Source organism: Macrobrachium nipponense, chromosome 11 (genome assembly GCF_015104395.2).
Source record: "Macrobrachium nipponense isolate FS-2020 chromosome 11, ASM1510439v2, whole genome shotgun sequence".
Taxonomy (NCBI): Eukaryota; Metazoa; Arthropoda; class Malacostraca; order Decapoda; family Palaemonidae; genus Macrobrachium; species Macrobrachium nipponense.
The window spans coordinates 85,717,292-85,729,655 of record NC_061087.1 but is presented as its reverse complement, the minus strand read 5'-3'; the positions used below and the strand labels follow the sequence as shown (position 1 = coordinate 85,729,655).

The following is a 12,364-nucleotide window of genomic DNA, read 5'->3' as shown; positions in this document are numbered from 1 at the left end:
GGAACCAGACCTCTGCATTTTCTTCCTGGAAAATACAAGCCAGGCTAAACCCACCTGATGACCCCTTTGGTAAGGGCGAAACCCGTTAAGCTTCTGCCGAAGACGCAAACGTCCCAATAGTCTAAGTTAGTGATAAAATTAAGTCTCAAAGATTCTGGTTATGTCATCGTTACACCGAAATGCTTTCATGCCAAATTCCGACGATTCACCAGCTTGTCATAATTCATCATTAACTTACAATAAATGAACAATACTTGAGGGAAAAGTATAAAGTACGATTATAAAAGGCCCATAAACACACTATACGCTGCAACCAAATATTTCGGACACCACCACTTCTGTGTACCTTATTTATTTTTATTTTTTTACCAGTGAACAGGGACACAGAAGTAGTGTCTGAAGCATATGGTTGCAGCGTATAAAGTGTGTTTTTATGGACCTTTTATCTTCATATTAAAATATTAGATTAAAGTATAAGACATCCATAAACTTATACACTTAGACACTTATAATCTGAAGGTTCTCGGATGCGTGCCAGGCGGAAGCCGGACAAATAAACTTCCCCTCCCTTTCACCAGCCCCCTTTCCTCACCCCCTTACCACCCCACACAAAACTAACACCATCACACTAAACAGACACTTACTCCCTCTCCCCTCTTCACTCAAACCCTTTCCAGCTTGCTTACTCTTGTACGCTCTTTTGCTAGTTCTCAATCAAGCCTCTCTCTAAGCTCTCTCTTCTCTCTCTCTCTCTCGTCTCTCTCTCTCGTCTCTCTCTCTCTCTTATTGCTTTCACACAAACAGTATATAACCACACACACACCATATATATAATTATTATAATAATATATATATAATCTATATATATATATATATATATATATATACACACACACAATAAATGCATTCAAATATACCCAAGTATAAGGTAGACGATAATTATCCTTTTCAATCATCAAAAGGCGAAAAGAATAATTACCAAAGAATGACGAATGAGGACAACTGACGGTATTTCTCATGTCGCGAATCTGATTAATTAAGGCTGCCGAGCCTACAATTAAAATATCTTAATTATAGTTGTCACATTCAGATGGTATAAATCACGACCTACCTAACGTCAGTGACGACATTTATGTTAAATAATGCCCAATCTCGTGTCAAAATAACGATAATCTTGTACGGTACAGTTACCATCAATCGAACATTTTCTCGCGTAAGTAAAAAGATATTCTAGTCGAGTCAGTATCAGTCTGTTATATTTTATCAACGGTTCAGTCTTTAATACGAAACCAGTACCGACGTGGCGTATAAAAACTGACGTTCAATTACCAAATTAGCTTCCACTAAACGTTAGAACAGCATCGTTCTTTCATTGCCAACAAAATAAGCCAACATTGTAAAAAAAAAACAAAAAGTAAAAAAAAAAAAAAAAATAAATAAATAATAATAAAAAGAAAAACTTCGCACGCAAAGCTAGTGCCTGTCAGGTGCTTAATTCTCTCCGGCTAACAAACACGTGTCTGTGCCGTCGCCTTAAAAGCAACTTTATAAATAAAACCAGGTGACGATCACCGGGAGCCTTCCTCCAAACACTCCAAGGCCTGAGAAACGGGAGGTAATCAATGTGTCGTATATTTATAGAAGAATAAAGGCATTTGATCACTTTTCCAGGTACAAAAGTCTGAGTATTTTCACGGACAGCTAATGTATACATACATATATAAATACACGAGAGAGAGAGAGAGAGAGAGAGAGAGAGAGAGAGAGAGAGAGAGAGAGAGAGAGAGAGAGAGAATTTGTTTAACTGATAAGGTGAAAAACATTCGACGAGTTGTCTGAAATTCTATTAGACTGGTACATTAACAGAACCGCGACTAAGATCTCAAAAATGTCTAGTGATTCACATTACCGCGCTCCCACTTCCTCTATAAATCTTCCACTTGCTAGGGGATGAAAGCCAAAACCAATTTCCTATCAAGAGTTTTCTCTTTTCTGTAACGAACTGCATACGGCAAAGAATACACAATACAGTTACAGAACTACCCTACATGACTTTGCACAGCAGGAGGTAACTTACGTCATAAACGGTTAAAGAGGTCTCTCACATACTACCGCTAACGTGTAGCAGTATCTCCAGCATAAGAATGAAATGAAAAACAAAACTCTCAACCCCGTTCAGTTCGCAGCTCGCACCGGCATGCACCTGAACGAGGCCTAGAGCATAATGCAACAGGTGGAGTGAGCCAGACAGAAAATAGGACTTTCGACGAGGTTCGGAGCGAAGCCATTACAAACAGCGGCAGAGAGAGAGAGAGAGAGAGAAACCCTTTCGCCTGGCCCTTGCAACTTCTCTCAGTTCAAGAGGGTAATACTACATGGTTGTGACCAAAACCCTTGACGCTGGTCTGCCCCCTCGTGCTTTCCGTTTGATATCATATTTAGCCCAACTTGAGGGTATCTATCACTCGGTCATTTTCACCGTTCTACCGATGTTATTTCTTTTTTTCTGTTTCTTCTTTTCTATCCAGGAACTTTACCTACAATAAAAAAAAAACTATAGCAAGAGAATCATTTATCATATGAATTTAAAACAAAATCAAATTTCGATTTTACAAAAATATATATTGAACAATCTTCAGCAACACAAAAATAAGTACATACACACATTTATGCGTGTCTTCATATATTTTTACGTGAGGATGCGTTTCATAAAGACAATTACTGGGCGCCCCGATGAAAACGAACTTCGAAAAATGCTACGAAACATAGATACAAATTCCTCACTGACGATGAGCTTTACTAGGTGTGGGACGCTGCATGGAAAACGAAGAACTGCCATCAGTACAGTAAATGGGCGAAAATGTGATATCAACCTTTAGAGAAAACGTGTAAAGAAAACGTGGTTCTGCCTCAACCCTTGTTGGCTAGCCAAGGATGACGAAGCAAGCAAAGAAGTAAATAACACCAGGGAAAATAAAACGCCTCTTCTTCTCTCTCTCTCTCTCTCTCTCTCTCTCTCTCTCTCTCTCTCTCTCTCACACACGAACAACCTGCCTCCACTATAAAATAAAATAATCAAGGCTAAGAGAACAATAAACGTGACGCAGTTGTGTGGTCCCCAAAAACGAACAAACAGAACAAAAATCTATTTATATCCGTCCACGAGGGTACATAAGAGCTTTTTATCGCCAGTGCAACGTCACAATCTGGCTAAAGCTACCTTTTTTTTATATATATATTTCACGATTTATTCGGCGATCGGCTGCAAGGCAAGCGCACCCAGGATGCACCCTGATTCATCATCCTACTCATTACCAGCAGCAGAAGCAACTTCCCTGATACTCAAAGTCGGTATTTAGTCATTTTCTGCCTGGGAAGCCGTCTTCGCTTTTCCCAAAGCCGGCATCACAAGCTCATCTGCTATCACACACACACACGCTTAAGCTCCAAGGAAGGAGAACTACTCGGCAACATTCTTCTATCCTTATAAAATGCGCTCATCTCTGACATGGAGCGTAAATCATACGTGCATTTGGTGACGCTTCTAAATATGGGGCACAGAGATAGCCAAAACTACCATAATCTCTTTCATGCCGACCTTTCAATTGCCACCACCAATGAAGCGAGAGTCGAGATCAGAACTAAACTTAAATGTTGTCAAGATAAAACATGCAATAATTCTGGTGAAAACATCATACACCGTCATTTGAGAGAGAGAGAGAGAGAGAGAGAGAGAGAGAGAGAGAGAGAGAGACCCGGCAATCACATGCTTCCTACAATTCTCCAAGCCCTCTGCCACCACTTCTGCCAAAGGCTGCCAAACAGTGACACCAATGGAGGAGAGCTCTCTCTAACAACTGCCAACAACGGTCCAGCAGACCACTACAGCATCCGATGCTCCGCTTGTGCTGTTATAATGAAAACTGAAGCTCGCTGAAGTAAATATATCAGTCGGCGTCTGGACTTCCTTGCATCACATGATCAGCAAGCTAAGGACCGTCAACTATCCGCACAAATCATGATTCCCCACCCGTATCTATCACACAAATATCTTGTTCACCCACTTTCTTCCACAGTCACTGGTGTTCACGGTTGAAGAAATTGTGGAACACAAGATTTTCTTTATTAACAATACCTTCCAAGCATTTCCCGCAGACGACTGCAAAAAGGCTTTGCTATCTTTACTTCTTTATAATGGATAACTTGATGCCGGCTTTCATGAGAGGAGTATGCAATAAAAATTCCACTCGAAACTGTCTGCATATAAAACAACTAATGAACACACACGAGATATAAAGTAATACAGAAAAAAGATATACGGGTTAAAAATAAACCGAATCAAAATTGGAAAGTTTAAGTTAAACACGAAAAGCTTTCTAAATAAAAGAATATGTTGAGTTTCGTGAGGAATTTATAAACAAAAATCAAAATATATCCAGAATTTTCATATGCTGAATTACTTCCTTCAAAAAGTACAAGAAACATCGTGGAGCGAGGCGTAAGAGATTGCAAAACTGAATGACTAACTATAGCACGTCATGTGGCACAGGTAGCTGCCGCCCGACACAAGAACGCCTTGGCCTCGGGGACGTATAACAACGCGAGTCCGCTGTGATTAACATTCCACCGACATCTCGGCCAAAATCTATGTCATTTTACAATATCAAGTATACAGTGAGATATCTGAATATCAAGTATACAGTGAGCTATCTGATTCAATAAGGTTAAACAATCCAAACCAAAGAACCACCAGATCACTATCCGTTTTCTTGCGTCCCATGCTATGCAACATTTAAAAATGAATCAACTACCCACACTCAACAGGTATATCTATCTACATTACATAAGTCACGGAAAAGGGTGAAATTTATCTACTGAGAAGAGCAACTCCATTCGTTCATATCAGACGCACAAGTTTATCGTTGTGTACTAGGCCTACCAAGCAAAGATATGGGAGGGGGGGGGGGTGTTATCAGAGACTCATTATCACGACCATTATGACTTGTCGCCAACAATCAAAGCCAATCATGTTACTTGGTCAAAAGCTCTATAATCCGCTCTCAGAGCAGAATCAACTCAACGCATCATGTACTGTTTACTTTTAACAATGCAAAAGCAAGCTTGAAGACATTTATTTGTTACAGTAATTGAGGGGGGCAAGACAAAAGAAATAAATTCTTAAGTAGGAAGTGAGGTGCCCTATCAACTATCATGCCTAACCTCCCATCTCTTCTGGAGCCAAATAACTCTAAAGTACAAATGCACAACATTAGCTTTCGGGGACCAAAGGAATGCAGGGATGGATAAGTAAAATGGAAGATGATGAGGAGGCCGAATGCACATGATGATGTGACTAAGTAGAGAAGATGAAGTCACGTGGAAGGAGCAGAGGAGGAAGAAGAAATCAAATAGAAAAAAAAAGAGATAATGGAGAACCAAGAAGTTGTGATCAAGAGAGGCCATAGAGAGAGAGAGAGAGAGAGAGAGAGAGAGAGAGAGAGAGAGAGAGAGAGAGAGAGAGTAAAATAGTTTTTAGAGAGTTTTTTATCTGCAAGACTTGCAGAACAAACGTTGTTGCAGAATTCAAACTTCACACGCTTCTCAAGTGAATATAACGGAACAGTGGAAACATGGCACCTGGGATCTAATTTCATCCAGAAAACGGTCAAAAATGTAAAAAATAAAACTGGGAAAAAAAAACTTGACTAGCACCGGTGCAATTCGAGTAGCGCCTTTAATTCTCTCATAAGGGGCGCGTATCTCAAAGCTTACCCTCTGAAGAGAGCTAAAAATAACAATATCATTCTCCTTCCACGAGATACTGGCCGTTCGTGGTTTTCCAGATCCCGAGCCACAGCATTCTCAAGATAATTACGTACTTAATTTCATACTCAACAAATAACAGGTAAACAATGTTATAAAAAATTCGTCTTCCAACTGTAACTTTACAACATATCGTCTAAAATTGAATTAAGTAGAAAATATGGTTCCTCTACAGCAATGAAAACTGGCTCTATAGAACAAAAATAGCCTTGAAAATCATGCACCCGACATGAGGCCGAACACGAAAGTATTCGTTCATCTTCATGGCATGAACAGGATCGCTGTATGAACACATTTCATCTATTCTGACGCTGTGAATAAAACTCGTACAATGCAGGCGTTGCACGCTTCTGCAGAGAAAACCCTTCTTCACTTGTAATCTATCCCCTTGGAACGACTACGGCTTAATGCTGCCTACTAAGTTGTTGCTTGAATATATATATATATATATATATATATATATATATATATATATATATCTATATATATATATATATATATATATATATATATATATATATATATATATATATATGTGTGTGTGTGTGTGTATGTGTGTGTTGGTTTGTGGTGTTGGTGTTTGTTTATGCTTTCATGAGCGGACTGAAACAGAGTTAAAGGGAGCGGATGTAGCACTATTAAGTCTGCTTGAAAACCTCAAGATGGGGATGGAGGTGTTCTGATCCCTCTGCCTCGATGTACATCTCCACCAGCGTGTGTATGTCTGTGTGTGTGTACGTGTGTGTGTTTGTGTTTGTATGCATGTGAGCACCGGCCACTTTCATTGGCTAACTCCAACTTCTCCGACACCGTACCCCAACGAGCTGTGCCACCTCCACTAGCTCCTCCAACACCACCACTCCGTCGCCACCACTACCAACTCCTCTCCTCCAACATTCCTCCACGCCGGCTTCTTCCACATGTGACTTCTATTCTAAAATGTGCATTGGAATCCAGGCCCCTACGGAGCTTTCAGAACGCAACTTCGCAACAAAATGGGCCACGGCCTCTCTCCTCCAAACTTGCGGGATGCATCAAAGTGAAGAATCTTAAATATATACCCAAGAAGGTAACTGCGTATTTAGGACACCGCAAAATCAGAAAGCAGGCGCAATGAGCGTGCATAAATAACCCCTCAAAAACTGACAAACATTCCCAAGAGCAGATAAACAAAAACACAGCCGAAACTTATCATCAAACCAGGAGAAATCTCTTCTTCCCTTTATAAACTTACCTTGTCAGCGCTGTCATGGATCCATACACTCGAGAATATCCATGCTATTACCAAATCACCAAGAGAAACAACTAAGCCCTTTGACGAGGACCTTTTTTCTATCAAGAAAGAGAGCAAGCGTGGGGTGAGCACCCGAATCCACTACAGCAACTACGTCACTAGCGGACTGGTGTTGGTGGTGGTGGTGGTGAAGTTGTCGTCTCTCATACACACTCACACACTTCGTCAGCTAAGCCAAAAGAGAGCGTCGTGGTCGCGAGCCACCATGTCTGAGGTTGCTATGGCAACACGGTTCCCGCAACACCCCCATCATCATCATCATCAGCAAGAGCAGCAGCAGCAGCATCTTCATCCCGTGATTGACCCCGATTTCTCGCTCTCGTCTCCAGCGACTTTTCAAAGCTTCGTCTTGCCTCATTTTTTTTTCTCTCGCTTGATAACCAGAGAATTGTCAACTAATAGATCTGAGGATTCGGCAATCTAGTCAGCTGGACCGAGTCGGGCTGTACTTAATGGCAGAGCCCAAAGATTCAAACTCTGCCGAAGAGCAGAAAACCTACATTAAAAAGAAAACTCGTCCGCCGTCGCCAATTTTAGAACATACCGGTTCCAAACCTCGAAAATGCGGAGTTTCTGCACTGAACTTAATATAGGATATGTAAAAATAATAATAACCTACCAGAGAGAAATTGGCTTTCAATTGGTATGTTAATAAGCAGGGTTAGGCTATCCAAAATAAAGGATTTTACTTTATTATTATTACTATGATTATGATAATGATTATTATTATTATTATTAGAGAGAGAGAGAGAGAATTTCCTTCACCATAACAGCATGCGCAATTATGTCTACGGTATGCCACCTATGACAGTCAACGAGAACTTGAACAGCACAACGGAGAGAGAGAGAGAGAGAGAGAGAGAGAGAGAGAGAGAGAGAGAGAGAGAGAGAGAGAGAGAGGTGAGAGGGAAGAAAGATGTACAGTGAAGATGGAAAGATACTTGTTACCGCAAAGCCTGCTGTGAAAAAGCGCAGTTTCTTGCAGATTTCGAGAGCCAACTTATGGACAGCAGCATCCCCACATGGACCAGGTAAGCGTCATCTCTTGAGATACTTGGGTTAACGAGCACGCAAAAGACGTGGTTGTCCCGGTAATGATGCACGCTCATACTCTCTCTCTCCAAAACACCATTGGACCTCTTCTGATTTTCACAATATAGAAATTATCTTTATATTATCATTATTTGACGTTTCCCACTAATTATGACGATGATAAGAGTAATACCATATATCATAAACAACAAGCAATATATTTATATCAGTATCACCATCATCATAATCGGTGCTAAGCTCAGGGGGTCTGCAAAATTCCGAAACATAGCAGCAATAACTGAACTAAAACCTATAAAACAGCCCGATCTCGCAATCACAGCTTCAATCCCCGCTAGCTGTCCAAACCCGCCAATCTATCGTGACCTTTGAGAGACAGGAAAGCGGGGAGAGGGAGGGAACTAACCCCCTTCAGGTGGGATTACACATCTGTTGCACAGTACATATGAAGCAGTACTCTTAAATGCACCGGAATACTCGCCCCGAGTAGCCTGCGACATCGACCCATACCGACGATTTGACGGACTAAAGTTGTTTCATTGATGTGGGAACGTTTTGGTTAGTAACAAATAAGCGAAAATAAAACTTCAATTAACAATAAACTAGGAAACGGGGAGAGAAAATTAAAATAAATAATAAAATCCCTTTCCAGACAATACGAAAATTTTTGCTCAGTTCAAGACTGCGGTTACAAGTTTCGAAATATCCTGATACTATCCGTTTCTGTTCTCACACTGTTAATAAATAACCAGAATGTCTGTTGCAATCCTTTTCATAGCAAGTTGGTTTCTCTTCTTCTCTGCAGCTTCTATTTCGGCTAATGTTGTTAAACTCAAAACTGGAATCGACGTTGCAAATAACAAAGTGCAACGACTTTTACGAAGTCCAGTGGCTTCAAGGTATTCCTAAAGATGGAATCAAAGTTCAAACTATCAAGAAATGCTCTAAAAAAAATTGCTCGTTAAAGATATAATCATTAAAAAACTATTGAAACGATTAAAATATTTCTTTTAATGAAATCATTAAGCAACAAGCTGACTGAAAAGTGTCAACAGCTATAAAATACAAACACAAAACACAACCGTTCCCTTATGGGCCAATACTGCTCTAAGCCTTGGTAAGATATAACAAAACAAGTTGCAATAGGAGCAAGAAAAAATCATAACTCAAGAGAGCGGAGCAACCCAACTTAATTCTTTGAGAAATCTGAATTTTCTGTAATCCGTAATAAAATCTACGAGGGAACTTTAAGCTTACTGGCTATATATAATCATTACTAAAAAAAATATACAACATTTATTGAAAATAAACTTCTCCCAATCAAGTTAAGTCATCAAGACTTTCTCATGAATGAATTCCGTCATTTTTTCGCGAATTCTCATCAAGGAACTTTAGTTTAATAGCGTTTCCCCTTTATTTTCTGCGACTATCCTAATTATAAGGTAATTCTTATCAAGAGAAATAAAGGGTTTAAGTGAAGAAAATACAGACGTATTTTAACATTAGTGAATACCTCCGGCTTTGCTTAGCTTTAGCTAAGCACTGAACCTTTTCAACGTGCGGAACTGCCACACTTTCAACTGTTCCAACATGCAGTAATGCTGAGAAGGCAAGATTTCATTACTTACAAACACATGCATTTATTAGGTTTATTCTGAAACTAACCTTTGAATAAATCGAGTTTCGTGCCAGTAACAGCATTTTCTTACCTATTGAAGAAGGGCTCGTTTTACTTAAGAGTAAAGGAAACTCTTTAAAGTGGGACTGCATTTGATTCATATAGTATATACGAAAAATAAAACAAACCCTACAGAGCGGGAATACATTTTTACCATAGTTTTACTTAATCTAGGGTGAAAAAAAAACCGCTTTCCAGTTAATAATGACAATGGAAATACATCCATAGTGGCCATACCTAACCTACCACAGAACAGAATCCCTAAATGTGGCAATACCAGCTAAGAAGACTTTCATAATAAAATAATAAAAATAAAAATAAACTACACTATAATAGGTATCATTTTGACACAGTGTCAGTCCATCAAACGGGCTCTTTTATATTTACCATTTATAATCTTCAAAAAAAAGAAGTCATAACATCTGACCCACAAGTTTTACTTAGTACTGGTTAAATTACAAAAAATACTACGACACGTATATGTATATGAAGCCAAGTTTTTTCTTGTCGAGATCATCCACACGGTTCGGGGCCATAATTGGTGGGAACTGCCAAGAAGGTACAAGTACTTGATAAATGACAGTAATGAGAAAAACCGTTCTTCCCAAGGACGAAGGAAGGAGCTGACAGTTTTTACATCTGAGAAAGGGAAGGAAGAGGAAACTAAATTGCGAGTTTTGTTGGGGGAAGAAAATTGGGGTGCGACAGGGGTACCTGTTACTACTGTCTTTCAGGATTTCTTCATAAATTGAAGTGCTCTCTCTCTCTCTCTCTTCTCTCTCTCTCTCCTCTCTCCTCCTCTCTCTCTCTCTCTCTCGTGCAATACAAAATATTATATATATTCTATTAAAATAAACATAATCACTATATATATATATATATCCTATATTATATATATTATAATAATATTTAAATAATTTTAATCAATGCAATTAGTTCTTGGTCTGTTTACATGAAACCTTTTAAAGCGGCGGCGACACAACCATGAAAGACAAACTTACTCCTTCTTAAATGGAAGGAAACCTTCTTGCTGCTATTATATATTCACTAATTTATATGAAAAAACCTGAAGGAAGTTCTAAATATACTCAATGTTTAAAGATGTTACATTAAATCCTAAATTAGGCTAAAATATTTTATGCATTAACAAGTGACTTCCAAAGTTAAGTAAAACATTTGTTAAAATCAATCATTTACAATATTACAACTTACTCGCCGCTTAATCCCAAGTAGGGGTCGTTGTTTTGGTAAAACTTTTCCGAGTACTGTTTTGGCAGATGTTTCCCGGACGGACGCCTTTCCAAACTCCAACCCAAACTGCCCGGTCTTGTGAATATATCATGGATAATACACAACATAAAAGTCATAAGCTTTACCCAACTACTAGTAAGAAAGCAAGAAACATACTGACAGAGGTATATACCTTGGTTCCCGAGCGAAAGCACACATCCGCGAGCGACGGATAGTTCTGGAAAAGCAGAACTGTTTACAGGAAACCAACCACAAATGACCTTTGGGGACGAAGGTTGGAGAGAGAGGGAAAAAAAAAAAGAAAAGTGGGAGGCGGCTTATCCGAGCACATGACAATGGGATTATTTTTAGCATCTGCCTAATATACATACGCATAGATGTAACAAGACAGGACAGAAAAAAGAGGGAGGTAAAAATGGGACTGCAACAGTTAAAGTGACCTTCCCTCGTCCTCTGCCCCAGATCCAGGATCTCAAAAGACAATATTTATAGCGTTAGAAAGGGGGGAGAGATTAATACGAGCCTTCCTGATCGTAGGAATTAACTATAGGAAACTAGTAGTAGTAGTAGTGGCGGTGGTAGTAGTTACTCCAATTAACTACAATTTGACGGCAATTTTCACCTACAAAAACGTCTACCGACACGAGCAAAAATTAAGTGGTTTTGTAAACAAATGTGTTGCCTAAAAACTTAACCCACTAAAGACTCGATCAAACCCAGAACATTATCACACGGTATTCACGGTACTTAATTTTATCTCACTGACACTACTAGGATCCGTATGGCAGGTAGGTACTGTGGAGAGAGAGAGAGAGAGAGAGAGAGAGAGAGAATAATAAAACTGCAAGAAACCATGGGTAAGAACTCTAGTCCTACATCGTATTAATGATTGAGCTTACCTACGGGAAATAGAAGATAACAGGAGTGCAATAAAAAGAAGCCTACTGTGACGAACAGTTTATGTACCAATTACAAAACCAACTGTGACGAAAAGATTCCAGTTACAAAGAACATGACTAGCTGCAATACACCACCTATCACAAATTGCAGGAAATGACTGAAGTGAAATGAAAACCATCGCAGTGAATAGATACCGATTACAAAGAGAAACCTATCACAAAGAAAGCACTTCAGCACCTTACCTTCTATTGTTACGCCCCCAATTCAGGTAGGCTAGGAAAGGTCAGAGAGAGAGAGAGAGAGAGAGAGAGAGAGAGAGAGAGAGAGAGAGAGAGAGAGAGAGAGAGAGAGGGTGTGTTGGATGATGA

General features: G+C 39.4%; 1 protein-coding gene across 4 annotated transcripts in view; it reads right to left on the bottom strand.

Annotated features, from left to right (window-relative positions):
* The window catches only part of LOC135206849 (forkhead box protein N3-like), a 180,873-nt gene that overhangs the window by 122,462 nt on the left and 46,047 nt on the right, over nucleotides 1-12,364 (bottom strand). The window contains exon 1 of one of the 4 annotated variants that reach the window (XM_064238343.1): nucleotides 7,058-7,280. The exons of the other annotated variants lie outside the window; for them this stretch is intronic. The gene's annotated coding sequence lies outside the window, so the exon portion shown is untranslated. Of the gene's footprint in view, nucleotides 1-7,057; nucleotides 7,281-12,364 lie in introns of those variants that run through there. 4 annotated transcript variants of the gene reach the window in all.